The sequence below is a fragment of the Canis lupus genome, chromosome 4 (assembly GCF_011100685.1).
Source record: "Canis lupus familiaris isolate Mischka breed German Shepherd chromosome 4, alternate assembly UU_Cfam_GSD_1.0, whole genome shotgun sequence".
Lineage (NCBI taxonomy): Eukaryota > Metazoa > Chordata > Mammalia > Carnivora > Canidae > Canis > Canis lupus.
Window position 1 is genome coordinate 87,011,050 of NC_049225.1, and position 17,376 is coordinate 87,028,425.

The following is a 17,376-nucleotide window of genomic DNA, read 5'->3' on the forward strand; positions in this document are numbered from 1 at the left end:
AAATGTTTAAAAAGAGATGTGTTGATCTGATCTAAAGAGCTTACACCCACCCAAGGCTTGGAGGCCGCAGAGAAGCGTACAATGTCGTGTTGGGAAACCAGATGCTCTGACTGTGGCACAGCAGGCTTGGGCCTGTAACTGGCCCAGCATCCCTTCTACCCATTCTGTGGGTTAAAGCAAGGCACAGGCCCGGCTCAGACCCAATTCCTATTTGTAGGTGGGGGAAGGAAGGTCTTTAGGAGTGTTTGCATCGTATCACAAGTCGTACTGACAGAAATACTGTAGCACAAATGTGTCTGATGTCATCTCAGCATGCTGCCTTTGTTAAGTTCATCGAAATATTTAATAAGACATTTTGTGATATGGGAAAAATGATGAAAATACAAATTGGGTAATTATAGTTAGATGTAGGCAATGTGTAGGTATCATAGCTCAGAGTTTAAAAACAAACTTTAGTTCTATTGCATTTGACCCCTTTATCAAATGCTTTGGTGTTTTATTGATTTTTTAAAAGATTTTATTTATTTATTCATGAGGGACACAGAGAGAGAGAGGGGGGCAGAGGCACAAGCAGAGGGAGAAGCAGGCTCCATGCAGGGAGCCCGACGTGGGACTCGATCCCAGGTCTCCAGGATCACACCCTGGGCTGAAGGCCGTGCTAAACCTCTGAGCCACCCGGGTGCCCCAATGTTATATTAATTAACTTAAGTCTTAGTGAAATGAACAAAATTCTCACATGCATTTTATATTTCAGCACATAATCTATCTATGATATTGTTATGCTTTTGGAAAAAGAGGAAAAATGAAGGATTTGAGTGAAATAGTAACAAAATTCTCAAGTTTTAATATATGTCTTGTGAATACAGTATATTGTGAAAAGGACACTGCAGAAGCTCATTTATTTCTAGATAGTTTCTATCCTTTTCATTTCTGTAAACCTGACCGGAAACATAATCATCGGGGTTATATAATTTGTAATTGTTTATTTGAGGGATTTTATTTCCTGATAGAATTGGATTTTCCCCCAAGTTTGTACTTTCCCAAAGCATATGTCTTTTAACCGCTGAGTTTTTGAGAAGCAGAAACAGTGGCCTCTGATTCATTGCCTTCGGTTTCCAGCAGTACATTCTGTCCTATCGTGACTGGGTGTGAACAAGGTTTACAAGTAGGACACATCACAGTTTGGTCTCTCGGTCTGTTTTTCCAGAAAGCCCATTGAATAAACCTCGCAGGAGTAGAGAGAGGAGCATACTCAGAATGACGTGACACGCTGTGGTGGAGGCAGTACGGTGGGCACAGGTGCAGTGAGGGATGGACAGGGGGAGGCTGATCCTCGTGGACCAACAGGCATCGTGAACCTCCAGCCTGAGAGGGAGCAGGGGGTGGAGAGCCAATGGGTTGTCTGCACAGCATCTGCTCCAGCTCTATCCCAATGCAGGCAGCAAAGGGGTTCTCTCTGGGAAATCTGGAGAAGCCACCCCAAGTGCTCCAGACACCGAAAACACGATGTTGGAAGACATCATGTGAGCGCTTTCAGGCTGAAGCATGAGTTACTTTTACATTAGATGATTTAAAGGTACTTCTTTGATTATTGCTCCCTCATTCTTTGTTCTCTATTTCTGGAATCAATATTAAGTCAACTTTGTAGTTTCTGGATACATGATTGTGCTCTCTCTCTCTCTCACCACCCCCCTTCTCTTACATATGCTTTATTTGGGGGCGGGGGCAGTTGTACTCATTTTTAAAAATTTAGTTCTAGGCAAAATAACTTTATCATCATGAAAATTAATCCTTCTACTATATCTGTTCAGGTATTGAGCAGTTCAAGTTCATAGCTCTAGTAGTTGTTATATTTAATGTTACAATTGTGTATTCTTAGCGATTTTTCTCATTTTAGAACTATACTAGATTGAACTTGAGTTCCTTCTAGCTTCAGATTTTTAAACTTCTTTTTTCCATTTCTTGCAGTAGCTTTTTCTATATTTCTACTTTATTACCTATTCTCCTCAAATCGTCTTTGACTCATGGTGACCCGCAAATGTGTATATGCGAGAGACCAAATCAGTCTTGGCAAGGGGGATGGGCTTGCTCACCTGCTACAGTACTTGGTGTTAGCTGGTGATCCAACCCACTATTGGTTTCAGAGTCCTGGCTGGAGAAAGCAGATAGGCCTCTGGGGCTGGTCAGGATCTCTCTGAGTTAGCAGGGCTTTGGCTTTTGGGGAGGTGGTGCTCCTGCTTTATGGCCATGGGAAATTACCTGAGGACCTTGCTCTGTTTCTCCTTCTGGCCTCAGTCTCTCATGTTGGAAGTAGCAGTCAACCTATTTCATTTATAGACCTGCTTACTGATGGCTGACACTAATGCTTGGCCTCTGAGATTGGACTCTGAAACAGCCATTCTGAAATCTTTGGTCATAATCCTTCTCTCCTGCACATGGGATATTTATCCCAGTTTATGCTGTCTCTGCCTAATGGTTTTCCTGTATATACATACATATCTCATATTTTCTGCAGATTATGAGTTTGGTAATTCAATTCTTTTTTCGCCTCCATCTTTTGGACATCTTCCCTTTTCAGGTTCTCTAATGGTAGCCATAGAGGTTGTCTAGTGGCTATGGATTATCTCTTATTTTTACAGTTGTTTCCTTTTAGTTGGATTTTGGTAGAGAAGAAAGATGTACCCATCAGCTTTTCTGAACCTAGGTCTCAAGTCCATCTCTAGGTTTTACATTCAACTGTGTCTACTCTACTGGAAAACCAAAGTAGTAATGGTAGGAGAGCAAACAAACTCATTTATGAATATGAGAATTAAGATAAATGTGCTCTTGGCTTTTGACTGGAAATTTGGACTTCATGTTGAGAGGAGATCTTTGGGATGAGGCAGTAGTAAACAGGAGCTGGATCAATAGGATATTTGGAAATAATCATTTACCAGGATTAAAAAAAAAACCTGTTAGGCCATGTCATTGTAGCTCAACACTATAGGGCTTTGCGGAAGTAGAAAAAAAAAGTAATATATTGCATCAGAACATCTTCTATCATTCATATGATGAGCCCTTTCCATTTTGTCCACTTATAAATCAACTCCCATGAGAGCAAAATAACAAAAGAAAACAAAACAAAAAATTTCCTTCATTTTACAATTAATCGTAGATTATAAAATTTCAAAATAGAGGGATGGGCTAATGTCCTACTTCTATCTTTTAAATATTTATTTATTTATTTATTTATTTATTTATTTATTTATTTAGAAGTTTATTTCTTTATGAATCATGATAACTGCAACACTACCCTTAGATACTCCTCTTTTCTATGCAGAGATCTGGGATTCTACTTCATTGCTTTTCATTGTTGACCTGCTAATTAATATTTTACTTCAGATAGCTGATATAAGCTGAATATAGATTTTTAATCTATTTTTTTGGTAAAATCCAAATATCTTTTATCAATCAGGATCTATCCATCCAATATTTTTCAAGTGTTTGTGCCTTGTTTGAGAATGTCTCTGCTAGATTATTTTTCTCTCGCACACAAGCTCATTTTAACGGGAATGCTCATAATGGATACCTCCTGAATATAAAACCCATGACTTCCTCTATTTTCCAGCATTTAATCAATTTTATCTCTTCATTTTCCACCATGTTGAAGACTATGATTAATTCTTCAAATGTATAATTTTACCTATATTTTTGCTCATATTAATATTTTTCATGCTGCTATTCTATCTCCTCCATTGCTCTTTTTTCATGATTGAAAGGAACTTCCACAGGAAGCACAAGCGTCTCACCCAGTCCAAAACAATGCCCTTCTAAACCACAGGATTATCACCCGTTCAACACTTACTACTCTGCCCACTGAGCCAGTTTTCTCAGGTTATAATTTCCTGGTGACTTTATAGAAAAAAGAAAACAAAAAACAAAATACAAAAACCTTTACATTTTTATTACCCAATTCACGGAGGAGTCTTATACTATCGCCTCTTTGTTCCAAATTTAAACTAAAGCACGTCTTTTCTTTACTGGCTCACAATAGACAGAGTGATATTGCATAAAGCATCCTGCTCTCAGACTGCACTCACAGTAATTATCTTCGCCAACAATTTCATTTTCTGCATTTTCCCCTGTGTAATGTCCTAGCAATTGTGTGTGGTTGGTTGCTCTATCCAAATGGCTTTCAAGCTGAACACATGCCTCAAATTCACTTAAGCATTTGGGCAGCATGGGAATTATCTATTACTTAGGGTACTCTCTCCAACCATATTTCTATTAGTGAGATACTCAGGCCCGCCCCAATCAGAGGGGGGAAAGATGGCGTAAGGTCACTATGTGTGTGAGTTTGAGACAAAGAGCATTTGAATTCTACAAATATCTCAATGCATCCTGAACATTTAAATCACTCAGCTTCTGCCAGTGTAATCACAGCTGTGAAAATTGAATTAAGGTCTCTCTAATTTAGGTATCCTTATTTGACTTTGATCTTCATGCATCTCTTCCTTTTCTCTTTCTCATTTTATTCATTTATTTAGTTTTGGCAAGCATATAAGATATGTATACTTTAGTGAGAGTTTTCAAAAGTGTCCTATAATTGTTATAATGTCCAAAATTATAGATGTCAAGTGATGAGACAGGGAAGCTGTTCCATATATAAAAATTGCCCAAAAAAATTGCCATGAAATATTCATATCTTACTACCTCTGAGCCAACAAATGAAGGAACAGGATGATGAAGATGTGTTAAAATAAAATCCCATTTCCATGTTAAAAATGTTGTCTTTTAAACAAATATCTTGGGGAAAGGCAGAAGTAGAAGTTTTAAAGAAACATTCATTGATTATCTTCAGTATAAATGAAACACATTTTTTTCTCACACAAAGAGAAAAAATAAAAATTATATGCACACACGCACACACACACACACACACACACACACACACACTGGTTTCCCTCCACTATCCTATGAAGCCTTGAGTTTAGTTGAAATGGCGTAAACCAAAGAACCAATTACCATTCATGTATTTGAAAAAAATTCTTGGGCATTCCCAGATGTCCCAAAATCACCTTTCTCAGGCTGTTCTGATACCTTAATGTCCATCTTGCTAATGGATGCACAAAACACATCAAGATAAAGCCCAGATGTTCACAGACACAGCTCGAAGCTGTGGGGATGAAGGCTGGATGCTGCATGGGTTGGAGGATAAGGAGCTGGATGGTGCCACTCTCTGGGCTGGAGCTCTATGTGCGCTGCCTCTGCAAGCCTCCCTGCAAACCCCACACTGGACTCTATCTTTGCTTTTGCCTGTTTCAGTAAAAGCAACCCCCTGCCCCTTGGATTTCATTCTGGGTAGTGAAAATGGGTCCTAATGTAGATCTTTGGCCAAAGTGAAGTGTCCCAGTTTGAACTTTCGGAAAGCAGGGGCTATGTATATCTAGAAGCCCACCATCCAACTTTAACCTTTAATTACATTTACACCTATTTCTCTCCCTCTCTCTGTCTCTTTCTCCCTCCCTCCCCCACTCTCCTTTCTCTCTCTTTGCTTTCTGTTTGCAGCCCTCCAGTTGACTTCTTACTTTGCAGAATGCTTTATATCTTTTATTTATTTCACTAAGAAGAAACTATGAAATTTCTTTGTGGTATTCTTTTTTTAGGGATGGATATAGACTATTTTATTCTACTGAATGGATAGTGACTTCTCTCTCAGTGTTCTGCTGCCGGATATTTGCATTTAAGGAAGAGATTTCCCTAATGATGACATTTTTGGTTGCATAGGCTGACCGGTGGCCCCTTCTTGATTCCTGTGATGTGGATGTGGAAGTGACGGTGTGAGTGAGCACAGCCTCCTAAAGGTGGTGGAGTGACAGTTTGGATAGAACTTGAAACCGTGGAAAATTTATGGGAGAGTCATTACATGAGAACTCAATTTCTCAGCTCAAATATTTATCAGAAAACCCCCGTCTACCACGTCCTGATGAATCAATCTAGTCCAAGGTATCCGATGGTCAGGAGGGCCCAGCTTTGTCTCTTGCTCTCATTCCTCCAGGCAGCTCTGCACCACCAGGCTCTTAATGCTGTCAGCAATCCTCATATGGAAGCAATGACTCCTCTTTCCTTTCTGGTGGCCCAAGTCCCTTGCCTTGACTGATTGGAGGCTCTCACATCATCCACCTCTTCGCATTTTGTACTCATCTTTCTGTCTAGAAAGGACAGACCTTCTCTGGCCCTTTTTTCCCCAGATCTTCCTCTTTAAGTGCCCAGCCCTTCACAGAGGCTTTTCACTGGGACTCCATTTTCTCCTCTTTGATTCCATCTAATCCCCTGCCCGCTCCAGTGGTAATGCCATCATATTTTTGGACCCCATTTGTGGACACATCCAAATTCTTGCCAGCGGGTTTCCATAACTAGAATAAATGAGAACTTTAGCTGGATACCTGCTTAGGTGACCTCAGATGTTCTACGAAGGTTAGAGAAATCTATCTTTTTTTCCCACCAAAAGGAGAAACTTCACAGATGCCCTTGCATATACAAGGCACACACCTGGATTAGAATATCTATCCTGTTAAAGGTGTATCAGGGCCTGTACCTCATATATGTCACCTGATGTGCAAAACATTAGTTTACTTCTTCCTAAGCTCAGCATTACTTCTGATTCTGAATTCACGACTTGATGTGAGTGAAGCAATATAACAAATAAGTGCATTCAGATGTACTAGGTTCTCTCTGCCTAATCCTAGTTGGGTGAGAGTGGCTAAAATCCCCATGATTATCCGTTGTCTTCTTATCACTTAAGAAAGAGGACCCAGGAGTTAAGCTGTTATGGCAACCGCCCATCTAGAAATCACATCTTACAACCTCTCTTGGAGCTGACAGCAAGTGAATGTGGCCAGGCTTTGAAGAAGGTTGAGGGGGCCTTCAGAGGGGCCAAGGTCAGATGTGTGGGTTCATCTAGCTCAGATAAATTACACCGTCCTGCAGGATAAGCCACAGTCCCATCACTGGCGAAATCCACCCTTCTGCTTCACGAGGCTCCGGTTGGAACGTTGGCTCCTTCCCTTTCTGCAGCTCATAGAGCAGGTCCCACCACACCCTTCCTAGGGAAAGGTTACATTTTTCTCATGTCTCATTGTCATGAAACACTTCATTGTGGTCCCTGCTTTCCAGCATTTTCACCAGAGAAGGGTAGGATGCTCTATGTGGAGACCCTTGCCTTCAGAAGGAATCTTCTCCGTTTTCCTAATTTCTTGGTCCTTCCTAGGGTTTGGCCTGACAGAGTCTGAAGGACAAAGGTGTGATCCTGCTTCCTCTTGTTCTCCTCCTAAAACTGTCTGCTTCCCTTGGAGCTTGCTCATAACACGCGTAATTCATGGCTGGTGGGAGAAGCATGAAGGGCCTACAGAGGCATCAGGACTTTAGAGCTACATATAGTCCCTCATCTTTTTCGACCCGCATTTCCTATGTGTGCTGGACATAGCACTCCAGAATATCACAATTTTCCCCCATTAGTCCATATAGGACATGGTTTTGAGGAAGCAAGAATGCCTTGTGATGTCTCAAGTTGTTAGACTGTCACAAATGATGTCCTGGTGGTGCATAGAAAGACTGGCAAGATAAATTAGAAAGGGCAGAAAGAAAGGAGATGATTAATGTGCAATATTCTCACTATACCTCCAGCGACTGCACAAAGCAAAGCGGGTTATCTCACTGGGCTTTCTCGTTTTTCCTCCGTGCATGTGTCCCCTTGCCCCCACCTCCCACTGGTGCGACCTCTGAAAGCCTGCACTCCCTGGCGCTGCAGAAATGCATAATCAGCAGATAGAGAGGAAGCCAGAGGTAAAAAGGCCAGCGTGAGAGGGAAAGCAGAGTGGAAGGGGCTGTTTCTTTTTGCTTAGGGAAGATCTGACAGGGAGAGCAAAAGGAAGGGCTGTAAAGCCTCCGAGCTTTGGAAAATTGGAGGCTTCTGGGCACGGTACGTATGACAGCATCCGAGAGGTCAGCAAACACGATGTGAGAAGAGTCACTGTGTAGTGATTTATTTATCTTTTAAACCTATTCTGAAAGATTATGATGATTATTGTGTTTTTTGGAGCTGTTTTCAGTGATTTGAATGAACATCAAAACAAGGACTGGAATGCGTGTCCGACACTGACACAGACTTACATGTGGCTTTTGGGTGTGAAGGTCCAACACTCGGCTCTCCTGTCTCAGATCAAGGTCACTACCTCGAAACTGCTACCCTCAAAATGTATCTAGATTCTCTCCACTCCTTCTCATCTCTCCATGTTCCCCTCCACCCTCGTCCAAGCTTTATCACCTCCTACTTCATTCATGGCCTTGGACTGATAATGGGTCTCCCTGCCCTACATTACTTCTGCTTTGGCTTTCCTAACTGTACTCTTCCCAAGAACTGATCATCTTTTTTGTTGTTGTTGTTGTTAATGCATCAGCCAAATGGTGTTATTAAACTATACAAAACTCTGCGGGAGCTTCCCATCTCACTCAGCGAAGAATCCAGACTTGCTGTAATAATCTGCAAGACCCTGCATGATTTACACACTGACATCCATGGCTTTGCCTCCCACTCTCTGACTCTCACAGCCTCCTCTTCATCCATACCGGAGATTTTGTTCTTTTACTGTTCCTCAAGAATGCACTAGCCTCAGGGTCTCTTGGCTTACTGTTTCTTCTGTCCGGAATTTTCACTCATTGTGCAGCCAGGGAGCCACAGATCTCATTCTCTCTCTCTTTTTTTATTTTTTTCAATTCTCTTTTTAAATATGAAACTATCAGGGAGGTCTACCCTGCCTCCCCTATTTAGAATAACAAGCCTACCTACTTTCTGTGTTCTTGATTCTGCACATACCTAATTTAATTTTTTTTCTTCATAGCACATACCACCATATTATGCAGGTACTTATTTATTTTCCTCATTTTAAAAATCACCCATGATTAGGATTTAAGCATTATGAACTTTGTTTTCTCCTAAATCTCCTGTGCTTGAAAAGTGCCTGGCACTCAATAAATAAATGTTTGTTGGATGTTTGTTGAATGGAAATAAACAATGGTGTATTCTGAGAAAGGAGTGTGTAGGAGGGAGTCACCCAGTTGAAGCCATGTAGCATTCAGAAAATATTACAAAGGCTATGAATCAAGTCTGGGAAGATGGTGGCAAGACTGGCATAGTTTCTGAAGCTTCTTACTCTCTAATAAAAAAAATAAGCAGAACCAGTAGGATAGCAAGAACAAACACAAACATGACATCTCCAATAAAACTTGGTGGTTATATAGGCAGCTGGGGCGAAGCAAGGCAGCTACAAGGCCCATGTGCTGTGAGTATGGGGAAGCAAGGAAAAGCAAAGAGGTATCTGATGGATAAGAAAACAAGTCTTCTACCATTAAATGCACAGACTTCTCTGAAAATAGCAGCTGTAAATAAAAAAGGGTTTCAGGAGATTCTGATTAGTAAATGGAATGCAAGAGGATCATAGTAAATTCTGAAAGCAGCCTGAGATCCAAGCACTTTTGAAACGAACAATCTGAAGCTTTCTTCTTTTTTTTTTTATTTTTTTTTAATTTTTATTTATTTATGATAGTTACAGAGAGAGAGAGAGAGAGAGAGAGGCAGAGACACAGGCAGAGGGAGAAGCAGGCTCCATACACCGGGAGCCCGATGTGGGCTTCGATCCCGGGTCTCCAGAATCGCGCCCTGGGCCAAAGGCAGGCGCCAAACCGCTGCGCCACCCAGGGATCCCTGAAGCTTTCTTCTGAAACAAAGCCTATTATTGAAGGAAAAATGATATCTAAAATATCTTAAGAAACAAAAAATATAGATAAAGGAGAGAAAGCAGATCTCGGAAGGAGTACACATTTTTATTTTTTGCTCACTCAGTGAAAACGATACAAGAGAGTTCTAAAACAACAGAAGTGGAAGTTATCTTTCCCTTTCTCTCAATTCTAAAGATACAGAAAAACTTATTGCACTTAAATCCTTAAAACAAGTAATAGCAATCAAATTCTACACACAAATATCAGACATAATAAAGTCCTGATAGACTTTAAAAAGATGAAATCCCCCCAAAATTGTAATGTAAATTTCAAAATGGACTAAAGACACTAAAAAATAATAGGAATCATGAAAGAGTAACTTAATTCATATTTTTAAGAAATCTAAAACTCAGGAGATTGGTCTAAAGAATGAGTTCAGAAGAAGGGAAACAAAATTCAGGGAACAAAAAGAAAAAGAAAAGAAAAAAGACTTCAGAAAGCAAGACAAAACTAGAAAAACACAAGAGTAAATAAATGTAATGGATATTGTCTTAGTTATAGAAGATGAAAAGAATCAATTTCTAAAATCTAAAAATAAATGGAGAGGAATAAAAATGGATTCAAGACAAAATAATAGACATAGAAGATAGATAAAAGGGGATCCCTGGGTGGCTCAGAGGTCTAGCACCTGCCTTCGGTCCCGGATGCGATCTTGGAGACCCGGGATTGAGTCCCACATCAGGGGGCCTGCATGGAGCCTGCTTCACCCTCTGCCTGTGTCTGCCTCTCTCTCTCTCTTTGTCTCTCAAGAATAAATAAATAAAATCTTTAAAAAAAAGAAGATACATAAAAGATCAACATACATTTAAGTAAAGTCCAAAAAGATAAAACCAAAGCAATGGAACAGACTCACACAAAAAAAATTTATTTGATAGAATATTCATAAAATAAAAAAATTTAAACATTAAACTAAATATTTAAAAGACAAATATATACCTGGGAAAATTATGAAACTTAACTTTGTAAAATTACATGTTACAAAACCAATTGTAAAAATTAATTGTAGGGCCACCTGGGTGACTCAGTGGTTAAATGCATCTGCCTTCAGCCCAGGGCATGATCCTGGAGTCCTAGGATTGAGTCCTGCATCTGGCTCCCTGCATGGAGCCTGCTTCTCCCTCTGCCTGTGTCTGCCTCCCCCCCTCCTCTCTCTGGGTCTCTCATGAATAAATAAAATCTTTAAAAAAATTAATTGTACATCTAGATAAATAAGACATGTTCTGTGCTCATGGATAGGAAGACTTGGTATTGTCAAGATGTGAATTCTTCCCAAATTGACTTTTATAATCACACAACACTGAACAAAATCCCAGAAAGTTATTTTGTAAATACCAACAAGTTGATACAAAGTTTGCACGAAAAGGCAAAAGACCCACAATAGTCGACTCAATATCAAAGGGGAAGAACAAAGTAGGACTGACATACTCATCTTCAACACTTACTATGAAACCACAATGGTCAAGACAATGTGTTATTGGGGGAGGAATAGACATAGATCAAGGGAACAGAGTAGAGAGTGGTGTCCAAAAATAGACCCACACAAATATAGTCAACTAATCTTTGACCAAAGAGAAAGACAAGGAGAAAGATTTCAAGGAGAAAAGAGTATCTATTCAAAAACTGGTGCTGGAACAATGAACATCGAAAGAAAGAAAGAAAGAAAGAAAGAAAGAAAGAAAGAAAGAAAGAAAGAGAATCGGACACAAAACTTGAATGCTTCACAAAATTGAACTCAAAATAGATCACAGACCTAAATATAAAATGCAAAGCTATAAAACTCCTAGAAGATACGTAGAAGAAAATCTGGATAACATTGGATTTGAGGTTGGCTTTTCAGATACGATGCAGAAAACATAAACCACAAAGGTGAAAAATGATCAGCTGGATATTTTTTAAATTAAAAACTCCTACTCTGTGAAAGATGCTGTTAAGAAAATGAAAAGGCAAGCCAGAGATTCAGAGAAAAATCTTTGCAGAACACGCAACTGTTAAAAAGCTAATATCCAAATATACAAAGAGCAGTTAAAAAATTAACAATGAGAAAATGAACAACTCAATTTAAAAGTAGGTAGAGAATCTGAACAGACACCTTGTTAAAGAGATAACAGAGGCAAGTAAATATATTAAAATTAAAAGATGCTCAACATCATATGTCACTAGGGAATTTGCAAACTAAAGCAACAATGAGACTCCACTATACATCTATTCAAATGGCTAGAATCTCACACAGCGACAACACCAAATACTGAAGAGGATGCGGTGCAACAGAGATTCTCATTCATTGTAGGTAGGAATGCAAAATGGTTCAGCCACATTGGAAGACAGTGGATGGTTTCTTACAAATTCATATCTACTCTTATGCTGTGATCCAGCAAATGTGCTCCTTGGTTTTACCCAAAGGAGTTGAAAACTCCTGTCCACACACAAATCTGCACATTGTATGTTTGTAGCAGCTCTCCTCATAGCTGCCAAAAGTTGGAAAAACCAAGATGCCCTTCAGGAGGTGAACTGATAAGCTGTGGTGAATCCCAACAATGGAATATTATTCAGTGCTCAAAAGTATGAACTATCAAGTCATGAAAGTGCACAAAGGAATCTTAAACGCATATTACTGTTAACGAAGCCAGTCCAAAAAGGCTACATGTATGATTCCTACTATATAACATTCAGAAAAGGGGTAAATAAATTTATGGAGACAATAAAAAGATCAGTAGTGACCATGTGTTGGAGGGTGAAATGGATGAATGAACAGAGCACAGAGGATGTTTTACTGCAGTAAAATACTCAGTATGAAACTATAAACGAGGTTTCTGTGTCATTAAAGTTTTGTCTGAATGTATAGAAGGTACAACACCAAGAGTGAACTTTAACATAAACTATGGACTGTGGATAATTATGATGTGTCCATGTAGGTTGATCAGTTGTAACAAACTATGTAGTTCTCTGGCAAAGTGATGTTGATGGTGAGGGGCCATGAGTGTGTGGGAACACGGGGTAAGTGACAAATTTCTGTACCTTCTGCTCAATTTTGCTATGAACCTAATGCTGCTCTAAAGAAATAGAATCTATTAAGAAGAAGAAAGAAAGAAAGAAATGAAAGAAAGAAAGAAAGAAAGAAAGAAAGAAAGAAAGAAAGAAACAAAGAAAGAAACAAAGAAAGAAACAAAGAAAGAAACAAAGAAAGAAACAAAGAAAGAAAGAAAAAGAAGAAAGAAAGAAAGAAAGAAAGAAAGAAAGAAAGAAAGAAAGAAAGAAAAAGAAGAAAGAAAGAAAGAAAGAAAGAAAGAAAGAAAGAGAAAGAAGAAAGAAAGAAAGAAAGAAAGAAAGAAAGAAAGAAAGAAAGAAAGAAGAAAGAAAGAAAGAAAGAAAGAAAGAAAGAAAGAAAGAAAGAAAGAAAAGAAAAGAAGGAAAATATCAAGGCATGGAAGCCCCTTAAATGCACATTGCTACATGAAGGAAGCCAGTTTGAAAGGGCGCCTGCTATATGATTCACACTATTTGATATTCTATAAAAGAAAAGCCACGGAGACAGTAAATCGATCAGGGGAAGAGAGAGGGAAGAAGGGATGAATAAGCAGAGCCAAGAGGACTTTTAGGGCAGTGACACGACTCTATGATACTGTAATGGTGGGTACAAGTCATTACGCATTTGTCAATACAGTGTACGACACAGGGCGAAGCCTAATATAAGCTGTGGACTTTGGTAGAATAATATATCAATATTTGCTCATCAGTTGTAGCAAATGTAATACCCTTATGCAAGATATTTATAACATCGGAAATAGGGGCCAAGAGGAAGGAGTAAATGGAAACTCTCTACTTGCCTTTGAGTTTTCCTGCAAGCCTGAAACTTCTACAAAGATAATCTACTGATTGGAAAACTATAAATATAAAAATTAACCTTTCCAGAAAATAAATATCACTTGTGTATCCAGGCAAAAATGTCTAATTTGTACTGTCATCAGGCTCTAACAGCAACTTCCTATTCCAAAAAACAATGACCTGGCACATTTAAGATAATATAGGGAAGAAAATGTGACTAAAGTATTCCACACCTAGCCAAACGTCTTTATTTGTGAAGGTCATGTTTGAAAGTGGAAGAACTCAGAAAATACGATTCCTAGGATTTTTCCTCATCAATCTAATTCAATCTTGAAATAGCCAAAATTGGGACTCCTGGGTGGCTCAGTGGTTTAGCACCTGCCTTCGGCCCAGGGCATGGTCCCAGAGTCCTGGGATCGAGTCCCACATCAGGCTCCCTGCACGGAGCCTGCTTCTCACTCTGGCTGTGTCTCTCATGATTAAATAAATCTTAAAAAGAAAGAAATAGCCAAAATTATTGAAATGATACCCACATAAAGACTGGTGAGTTATTTCTCTGGCAGTGGCGTATTGACGGGTGTGGAAACGATGGGAGCTTTCCATTCTGGCACAGAGGCGTATATTTTACCATTCCTAATTGTTCAAAATTGCCAGTTCATGGTGTTGATAAAAATCAGACTGATTAGAGTCAGTTTCATTATTGTTTACATTCTCTATAAATACTACATTGACTTCTTACCTACACTCAGGGCCAACTACTACCACCAACCCAATTTGATAAACCTCATAAATCAGACAGCCCTTTAGAGAGTTTAAAAAGAGACAGAAATATAGAATATGCTTCTATCCTGAGCGTAGAACTCTCCTTACTTTAAGGTTTCTGCTCCCAAAACTCAGTTCCACGTTTTGAGTAGTTTACAGGAAATCCTTAAATAATGGAGACAGAAGAGTGTCCACTTTATGTTCCAGAGATGATACCTTCAGGAACAGTTGTCTTTTTAGTAGAAGGAAGCCTGAAAAAAAAAAAAAAAAAAAAAAAAAAAAAAAACAAGCCTAAGAAATTTAACTACTTTCATTGGGGGAAAAGTAAGCTCCTTATTCAAAACGCAGAGAAATTGCATGAGAAAAGCAAAGTTGAAGGAGAGGCTTTTTTTTTTAATTTTTTATTATTTTTTTTTTGGCCTTTAGATGTTTTTCTTTCTTCTAAAGGGCACTCCCACAATGAAGCAGGTACTATTTTATTCCCTGTCTTCCCAGCCCTGTTTCTCCACTACCCAGGATGTGTACACACACACACACACACACACACACACACACTGTAGACACTACTGAACAAGACATCAGGCCACTCTTGGTTTCTCTTCAAATCGATGACTCTGTACCCTTGGGCCAATAAGTATCATATTGGAGTTCAGTTTTATCTCTTGTAACATAAATGAGGTTTGGGATACATGATTTCCGGCCCCTCTAGGTAAGCTAAGCAGAAATAATTGCAGCGGGAGCCTGGTTAACAGAAGATAAGGTCGAAAGATGGAAGGGTAAGAACTTGCATACACTTCACAGTATCAGAATTTAAGGCATAAAATACGGGACCACCCACTTAATAGCTTTGAGCTTAGTTATAAAACGGGAACAAGGTACTCTACAGGATTGTGCCACAGGTTTGACATTTTCCTGTAAAATGCTAGATATATATTAATGTCATTAGCCAGATTTATTAAAAACATTGGAGAATGTCTGAGCTACATTGGAGAACGTGCTGAACTTGGAGCTGTAAAATGCAAAAGTATGCAGAATTCCAACTTGGGAGTCCAGTTAGAGAGAAAAAAGAAACCAAAAAACCCTCATCAATTCTGTTAAAAAATACTGATTACCTTTTCACTTTCTCCCCTTATTCACTATCCAAAACTGGAAAATTATTATTTTTTTCTCCAAACCAAAACTGACTTCTTGAGGAATTGGTTTCTCCTGGGGGTCAAGGTCTCATCTACTCTAGTTATTCAGAGCCATTTCTGCAACCTCAGCAATTAAAACCAGAAGTTATTTCATTGTGGTGAACTTGAATGGACAATGCACAAATATTAAGCCACCTTGTACCTAATTTTCCCCCATGTACAAAACTATAGGGATGTAATCATTTCCTATGAATCAAACATAACTTGCAAACAGAAAACACAACTACTTCAATGTTTTGCCTCTGAGAAAACACAGAAACACTGGTAGACAAGGAATATAAGATAGATGAGCATAGACCTGAAAGTCATGATCAACTCATTTAGCCTAGCTGTCAACCTTCGATCTTTGCTGCATACCAAGTTTCATATCCTCTGAAGAGGTTGATGTCCACAGTGAGAAGATGGTGTGATAAATATGAAAAAAGTAAGAAAAAAAGTAAGAAAATGGAAGAAAAAGTACAATTGTTAAGAGTTTCAGCAAACCAAGTCTTACTAGGGACCACCACGTTGAAGTTCTTTCTGGCAGAACTACAGTTAACGAAAACCTGGCTCCAGTTCTAGTAGCTGAATGTAAGTTATATTTAATAGGCTGGCAACTGGGCTCTGTGTTAATTACCATGGAAACAAGATACAATCAATCACCAGACAAAATTAATGCCTAGTCATTGCTATATCTTTTAAATCTCTTGCACAAGACAGATTTAAGTTTGAAATGTGCCTTCAATGGGCTATGTTTTCAGAGGGTATATATATGAATATACATACATGGAGAGCAGCAAAGTGAAAAGTTATTATAAGACAAAGTATATTAGTGTAGATATTTTTAAATATCTTCAAAACATGTTGATTTTTTGACAATTTGAATTTACATTAGTTAATTAATTCCATAGAAGGGCTCTGAAGCAGGAACTCTCAGATTATTTCTCTTAGCCTGCTTTATGATAATAAAGGTTCTCTACGTTATTATGTATCCCACAACCCCATCTTCATATATTTTTTTAAACGAAAACAAGACTTCTGAAATATTTGGTATTTGGTGGTCATTCTGTGATATGATAACTCAAATGGTAGTAAATGTGCTGTGGGTATTTAAAAAACTAAGGAAAACACTCATGTAAATTTAGAGTAACACTTGATATTCCATCCTTAAATATGCCTGAGAAAAACAATGCAATAGAAGAAGACAGTGTGCAATGCTTTTGATTGAAACAGGAGGACTTTGGTCTTTGGGTATAATAATTAACTCAATTCTATAAATTGCAAGGATTTTATTGTCACTTAATTCAATGGTTGGAGACTTTTTCCAAAGAGCATATGATGAAAAGTCAAGGGTGAAAAATCAATGAAAATACAGTAGGGAGTTTAAGTGATTTTGAGATTATTGATTTTTATCAAATTGTTTACTTTGCAATAGAATAATTAAGTAAATTAACATAGTAACAAGAATTTTTAAAGTGATAATTCCAATATGAAAATGAATGCTTAAAGTCAGCAACCCTTCCCTGCCCCAGGCTTCTGGAAATAAAGACTAAAAGGAAAAAAGTAACGAGAAGAATGTATTTCCTGACAGTGAAACAACACAATGCAAATGCTATGTGTTGTATCTAGGACACAGCTATGAAAGTGGGTAAGTAAAGAAAGACTGTTACGGTATCATATTTCACAAATGCAAAAGAAATGGTGCAGAAGCCATACTTACTTACATGTAAGTTATATTTAATATGCATTTATTTAGATATGTTGTCATTTTAAATATGTTTATATTTAAGTAAATTACTTGTAA